Here is a 7,979-nt window from a genome sequence, read left to right on the forward strand (position 1 = left end):
ACTTGCGTCGGTTGGCCACACAAAAACAGAAAGCAATTGGCGAGGAGGTGGCTCGGCTACTGGAGGCTAAGTTGATTCGCGAGGTTTACCACTTCGAGTGGCTCGCGAATGTCATCATTGTCCCCAAAAAGGACAAGTCACTCCGCATGTGTATAGACTTCAAGCATATCAATCGGGTCTGCCCAAAGGATCACTTCCCGCTCCCCCGCATCGATCATATCCTCGACTCGATGTGGGATGTGCGCGCTTGTCTTTCTTAGATGCCTACTCTGTCTACCATCAGATCCATCTGTATGGTCCAGACGAAATAAAAATAGCCTTCATCGGCCCATTCGGGTGTTTCTATTACATAACCATGCCTTTTGGTCTGAAGAATGCGGGTGCAACATTCATGCGTATGATTCAGAAGTGCCTTCTCGATCAGATCTGTCGGAATGTTGAAGCCTACATGGACGATATCGTTGTCAAGTCTCGCAAAGGTTCCGACCTGCTGACTGACTTGGCACAAACATTTGCTAACCTAAGGAGGTACGATATCAAGCTGAACCCAGCAAAGTGCACATGCGGTGTTCCTGGCGGCAAGTTACTTGATTTCCTCGTTTCCGAACGAGGAATCGACGTCAACCCCGATAAAATCGGCGCCATCGTCCAAATGAAAATCCCTGAGCGTTTGCACGACGTCCAGAAGCTTACCGGGTGCTTGGCAGCACTCAACAGGTTTATATCTCGCCTCGGAGAGAAAGCCCTACCCCTATACCGACTCATGAAGAAGTCCAACACCTTCGAGTGGACTCCCGAGGCAGAGGCTGCATTTGTCGAGTTAAAAACACTGCTATCCACCCAGCCGGTTCTTGCTGCTCCACACAACAAAGAGCCTCTCCTCTTATACATCGCAGCTACCAATCAAGTCGTTAGCACAGTCCTGACTGTTGAGCGAGAGGAGGAAGGCAAAGCATTTAAGGTTCAATGCCCAGTCTATTACATCTCTGAAGTATTGAGCCCTTCCAAGCAAAGGTATCCCCATTAGGAGAAACTTCTTTACGAAATATACCTATCAGCGAAGAAGGTGGTGCATTACTTTTAGTACCACTCGGTATCAGTCGTCAGTGACGCTCCGTTGTCTGAGATCCTTCACAATCGGACGCATCTGATCGAGTGGCAAAGTGGGCTATGGAGTTATTTTATTGTGACATCAAGTTTGAAGCCAAGAAAGCCATTAAGTCCCAAGCTCTTGACGATTTCATCAACGAGTGGGTGGAACAACAACAACTAGCCCAGATCCACTCGGTGCACTAGACCATGTTCTTCGACGGCTCCAAAATGTTGAATGGTTCCGGTGCTGGCATAGTTTTGATATCCCCAAAGGGTGAAAAGCTTAGTTATGTTCTCCAGATTCACTTCGATTCTTCCAACAACGAGGCTGAGTATGAAGCTCTCCTCTACGGGTTGCGTATGGCCATCTCACTTGGCGTTCGACGCCTGATGGTATACAACGACTCAGATTTGGTGGTAAACCAGGTGATGAAGGAATGGGATGTTAGAGACCCCGCCATGACTGGATATTGCAATGCAATAAGGAAGATGGACAAGAAGTTTGAAGGCTTAGAACTCCATCATGTGCCCCGACTGAAAAACCAAGCAGGTGATGAATTGGCTAAGATCAGGTCCACTCAGAAACCTGTACCTAGCGATGTGTGTTTGGAGCACCTGCACACCCCTTCGGTACAAGAAGACCCTTTCACTGAAGAGCCCCTGCAATCTTTGAGTGCTAGCAATCCGACTGAAGTCGATGTCCCAGCAGTCGTCGATTTGATCATGGAAATTCTAGTAATTACACCCGAGTGGACAGTGTCGTATATTTCATACATCCCGAGGCGGGATATACCAGAAAATGAAGAAGAAGCCCGACGAATTTTCCGCAAATCGAAGGACTTTACAGTGATGGGTGATCAACTGTACAAAGAGAGTGTGTTGGAAATATGCCCTAGAGGCAATGATAAATAGTTATTATTATATTTCCTATTTAAAGATAATCGTTTATTATCCATGCTATAATTGTATTGAATGAAAATATAGATACATGTGTGGATACATAGACAAAACAATGTCCCTAGCAAGCCTCTAGTTGGCTAGCCAGTTGATCAATGATAGTCAAGGTTTTCTCACTATGTGCAAGTGTTGTCACTTGATAACTAGATCACATCATTAGGAGAATCATGTGATGGACTAGACCCAAACTATGAACGTAGCATATTGATCGTGTCGATTTATTGCTATTATTTTCTGCGTGCCAAGTATTTGTTCCTGTGACCATGAGATCATATAACCCACTAGGACCAGAGGAATACCCTGTGTGTATCAAACGCCACAACGTAATTGGGTGACTATAAAGGTGCTCTACAGGTATCGTCGAAGGTGTCCATTGAGTTAGTATGGATCAAGACTGGGATTTGTCACTCCGTGTGACGGAGAGGTATCTCGGGGCCCACTCGGTAATACGACATCGCACACAAGCCTAGCAAGCAATGTGACTAAGTGTAAGTCACGTGATCTTGTATTACGAAATGAGTAAAGACACTTGCCGGTAACGAGATTGAAATAGGTATGCGGGTATCGATGATCGAATCTCGGGCAAGTAACATATCGAAGGACAAAGGGAATGACATACAGGATTATAGGAGTCCTTGACACTGAGGTTCAACCGATAAGGTCTTCGGAGAATGTGTAGGATCCAATATGGGCATCCAGGTCCCACTATTGGATATTGACCGAGGAGTATGAGATGATCCAAGAGATGAAATTGGGATTTCATGCTCGTGCCCTTGTTAAGAGGTATGAGACCTCTGACAAAATTCTTTGTCTACAAAGTAAGGGAGAAAATCTCAATGTTGAGCATGTACTCAGATTGTGTGAGTGCTACAATCGCTTGAATCGAGTGGGAGTTGATCTTCCACATGAGATAGTTATGGTTCTCCAAAGTCACTGCCACCAAGGTACTAGAGCTTCATGATGAACTGTATCAAGCATACATATGATGATCCTTGAGCTATTTGCAATGTTGGACACTGCAAAAGTAGAAATCAAGTAGGAACATCAATTGTTGATGGTTAGTAAAACCACTAGTTTCAAAAAGGGCAAGGGTAAGAAGGGATACTTTATGAAACGGCAAAATAGTTGATGCTCTACTGAAAAAACCCAGGGTTGAAACCAAACCCGAGACTAAGTGCTTCTGTTATGAGGGAAACGGTCACTGAGGTGGAACTACCGTAGATACTTGGTAGATGAGAAGGCTGGCAAAGTCGACAAAAGTATATTGGATATACCTCATACTGATGTGTACCTTACTAGTATTCCTAGTAGCACCAGGGTATTAGATACCGGTTTAGTTGCTAAATGTTAGTAACTCGAAGTTATAGCTACAGATTAAAAGGATACTAGCAAGGGTGAGGTGACGATGTGTGTTGGAAGTAATTCTAAGGTTGATGTGATCAAACATCACACTCTCCCTCTACCATCGGGATTCGTGTTAAACCTAAATATTTGTTATTTGGTGTTTGCGTTGAGCATGAACATGATTGGATCGTGTTTATTTCAATACGATTATTCATTTAAAGAGAATAATGGTTATTCTATTTGCTTGAATAATTACCTTTAGTGGTTTATTGAATCTCGATCGTAGTGCAACACATGTTCATAATATTGATGCCAAAAGATACAAAGTAGTAATGATAGTACCACTTACTTGTGGCCCTTCCACTTGAGTCATGTTGGTACAAAATGCATCAAGAAGCTCCATGCAGATGGATCTTTGCACACACTCATTTTTGAAACATTTGAGACATGCAAACCATACCTATTGGTATAAACGCATGAAGAAACTCCATGCATGTCATAGTTTTGTCACGGTAGATGTCCTCGTGAAAGGACTTAGTGTTGGAGCCATCGCACCTTGGTGGCGACTCAAAGGGGTTGATCGGGAGCGAGACAGAGATTTACCCAGGTTCGGCCCCTCGTGAGGAGGTAAAAGCCTACGTCCTGCTTGGTGTTGTATTGATAGTGTTTCGATTACAAGGAGGGCGTAACTCGCCTGACCTAGCACTCGATGATTTCTAACCTGCCCCTCCTTCCCTGGGACTCGCCTTTATATATAGGTCGAGCCCTTAGGGTTTACAAGAGTCCTTGCCCTCGCACAAGTCGGGATTCTTTCTATCTCTAAGTCGCCGTGCTTTCCAAGACTGGAATACTCCCCGACAATTAGTTCTCCACGAGGATCTTTAACCGCCATACAGCTCTTGGGCCTATTGGGCCAAAGCCTAAACCGCTTAAGGATGAGTCTCCCACTTGGTGACCCGGCCCAACTAGGGCGGGTCACACCGTAGATAATATCCCCAACATTAGGCCCCAGATTGACTTGAACCTGTTCACACCAATATTCTTACCTAGTTAGGGGTGACTCAGACTGCTCCTTTTATGCATCATACACTTGAACCGCCATCTGTTGCGAAGATACCTAAGTCGCCGAACCACTTCTTGTTGGTATCAACTTATCCCTTTAATCTCGGAAGAGATAATGACGCAATCCCCAACGGATCCTTCGGCACAGATATCCCGAAAATTTTGGGCGCCATCATAGCAAATCTTTATCCCATTGGCAGTTCCCGCGTGTGGCGCCTTGATTCCAGCGCCTGACCTAATAAATAGGCTGGGGGAAGGGACAGGGCACATTTCCACCTACCCATCTTGTCGTCCCCTTCTTCCTCGCGACTATACCGAGAGCTTCGTCGCCGCCCGAAGACCTCCGTCTCCGGCCGCCGTATCCGACGCATCCGGACGCCCGCTAAACGCGCAACACTCGCCGCGGATCTTCCTCGGTCGCCTCCGGTCGCCATCACCAGGTCAGTCCTCCGCCATTAGAGGCAGAGCTTAGTTCCGCCGGTTTCTTAGAACACCTTGAATGCCTCCATGATCGCTGGTTAGTTCATGATGATAACAGTAGGCATAGTAGCATCAACCATACTCTTAGTTGACTAGCTTCGGTTTGAAGATCTAGAAAGGTTTTCGTCAAATCAGCTTCACTGTTCTCACCCTAGCCATAGGCTGTTTTCCTTTATCCAGGCTTTTTCATTCATTTTTGCCTGCTCTGTAGATCTATATGTTACTGCCTGCCATATAAAACCTGTTTGTAGATCCATACTTCACCATTTTAGCGAACATCTCTAAAGCTCTGAGCCATCTCTCTTAAGCAATAGGAAATTCATAAATCGCCCTGGTATTCTGACCCGACCCTTTGTTGGCGAGTCAACAAACTCCTTTGGTCGCCTGACAAATGTTCGGCGAGTCAACTGATCTTTTAACCACTTAGTAAGCGCTCGGCGAGTTAATTTACCCATAATCTCTCCCTTTGTAGCATGGGTACCGTTTTCAAAGCCGATTGGCTCCCGACCAAAGTTGATGAAGCTTTTCTCAATGACTGTGTGAAGACGGGAAATCTTGACCCGAAAGAGGTTATCGAATGGCGTTCCAGGTTTGGAGAAGAGATTTCCATCCCGAAGGAAGGGGAAGTAGTTGTTTTTGCTGAGCACCTCGAACGGGGATTTAAGCCGCCAGGGTCAAAATTCCTCAGAGACGCCATGACCTTCATGAATGTCCGCCTCCAAGACATAGGACCTAACTCGATTAGCAATTTATGTCAGTTCCAAGTGTTCTATGAAGCCTACTTGCGGATGGAACCTTCAGTTCCTTTGTTCTAGTATTTCTTTCATTGGAATCGCCCGACAGAATTTTCCAATGGCCCTAGCTTGGAACTTGGAGGCGTCAACGTTCAACGCTGCGGGGACAGTCCATTCCCATCACTCGCCATGCCAAGTCATCCCAAAGGCTGGGGCGAGTCTTGGTTTTATTGCCAGGAAACTTCTCCTGAGGGTGAGAATAAGCTCCTTGGCTATAGGGAGGAACGCCTTCCAACAAACTTCAAACTCCCAGACAAGCTCACTGAAGAAGAGGAGTGAGAGTTTATCCCAGTACTATCCGAGCTAAGATCTCTGACAAACAACGGTCTTACTCGGATCGATTTGATCCGCTGCTGGGTTGAATGGCGCATCCTCCCCTTAAGTCGCCGGGATGGCCTAATGTGTGAGTTTGATGGCACCTTGGACCATCCCCAGTGCTACTTCCGTACAACACAGACAGAAAACGACATCGTATCCATCATCAAGAAATTGACCGGCGAGCCCTTGGCCAAGTGTGGCCAAATAGGTCTTAAACCATTTTGCAAGATCAACCCGGCGCCAAAGGTAAATAACTTAAACCGCCTTTACTTTATTCCTTCCGACTTACTTGAATTGTGATTCTCATAATAAAAATGCCATTTCAGAAAGGCGACGAATTCTGGTCCAAGAGGCCAAAAAAGATGGCCCTGAAGCAATCCAAGCCGCCCCCAAAGAAGAAATCAAAGGGCAAAGGCAAAGCCGCTGTTACTGAGCCGTCTGACGCAGACGAATCCCAAGTCGGCGACGTACTTTCAGAGGTAAAATCCTATCTTCTTTGACTCGCCATTCATTGTTATAGTTTTGTGTTTATGCCTCCATATCCCTTGTGTAGAATGAGGACAACGAAAGCCAGGAAGACTCTGTAGGGGTAATTTCTGTTTCCTCCGACTCATCTTCTCCTCCGCCTAAGCCGACCAGGCGGATTTGTGGGAAAGTTCCCATGTCTCACCCAAATGCTTGTTTGGATCCTAATTTCCTTTTGAAGAAAATGCAATATGCCTCCAGTCGGAAAACTCGGAGTCATTCTGGAGACTTGGTGTCCGGGTTACCAACGAAAACTAAGAAGAGGCAAAATGAGGTATCCCTTTAATAGCATCTCCTTTCGTTTCCTTTTGGACCATATTTATAACTCGCTCACATCTTGAGGTGTCATTTTTGCAGAATTCTCCTCCTTCGTCACGCGACTCAGTGATGTCAGCCCTTCCGCCGATGATCCGTGTTCCAGGGTAAGTTCTTGTAATACTTACATTGTCCTGATGATGATAATGTCTGTTTTTAAGCGCACCCCCTTTTTTTAGGGGACAAGCGAAGAAGAGGAAAACTGGCAGGTCAACTTCCACTACAGCTCCTGAGCCTATTGAAAAAACAGCGCCGATTCAGGATAACCCGGCCGAGGATAAATCTGAAGATCAAGCAGATCTCCCAAATTCGCCCAAGGAAGGCATGGAAACGCCTAATCCACCGAGTCCGTTGAAAACGGCAGAAGATCCAGATGCTGTGATCATCACTGGCACTCGCTTTTCTAAGCCGGCTTCAGCAGTTTTGTCGAAGCACGTATCATCATCAGCTCAACCTTCTATTGAACATGAAATTTCCAAGGCTAAGCTACCCCAATATGAAAATCTTGAATTTAAAGAACTTTGCTCTCGCTTTGCAAGTCGCCTGGAGGCGAGTTATGAAATGGAAAAAAGTCTGCTCCTTATCATGAAGAATAGACATGAGGTACGCCTTACTGCATACTATATTATCCTCATTAACTCCCAAGGGCCGGGTCATCTGTGAAAATATGAGCCGGGTCTTGATAGTAGAAAAAAATCTTTCGACCTGTAACCCCCAAGGGCCAGGTCATCTGTAAAAAGATGAACCGGGTCTTGATAGTAGAAGAAATCTTTCGACCTGTAACCCCCAAGGGCTGGGTCATGTGTAAAAAGATGAATCGGGTCTTGATAGTAGAAGAAATCTTTCGACCTGTAACCCCCAAGGGCTGGGTCATCTGTAAAAAGATGAATCAGGTCTTGATAGTAGAAGAAATCTTTCGACCTGTAACCCCCAAGGGCCGGGTCATCTTGTTGAAAGATGAGCCGGGTCTTGATACTGTATAATTTTGTCTAAAAAATTATACATTAGCCCCCAAGTGTCAGAGATGTTGCTTGCAATAATTCTTAGACTTGCCCCTTGATAATATATTTTGACAGGAATCTCTTGCCCAAG

The sequence above is a fragment of the Hordeum vulgare genome, chromosome 6H (genome assembly GCF_904849725.1).
Source record: "Hordeum vulgare subsp. vulgare chromosome 6H, MorexV3_pseudomolecules_assembly, whole genome shotgun sequence".
Lineage (NCBI taxonomy): Eukaryota > Viridiplantae > Streptophyta > Magnoliopsida > Poales > Poaceae > Hordeum > Hordeum vulgare.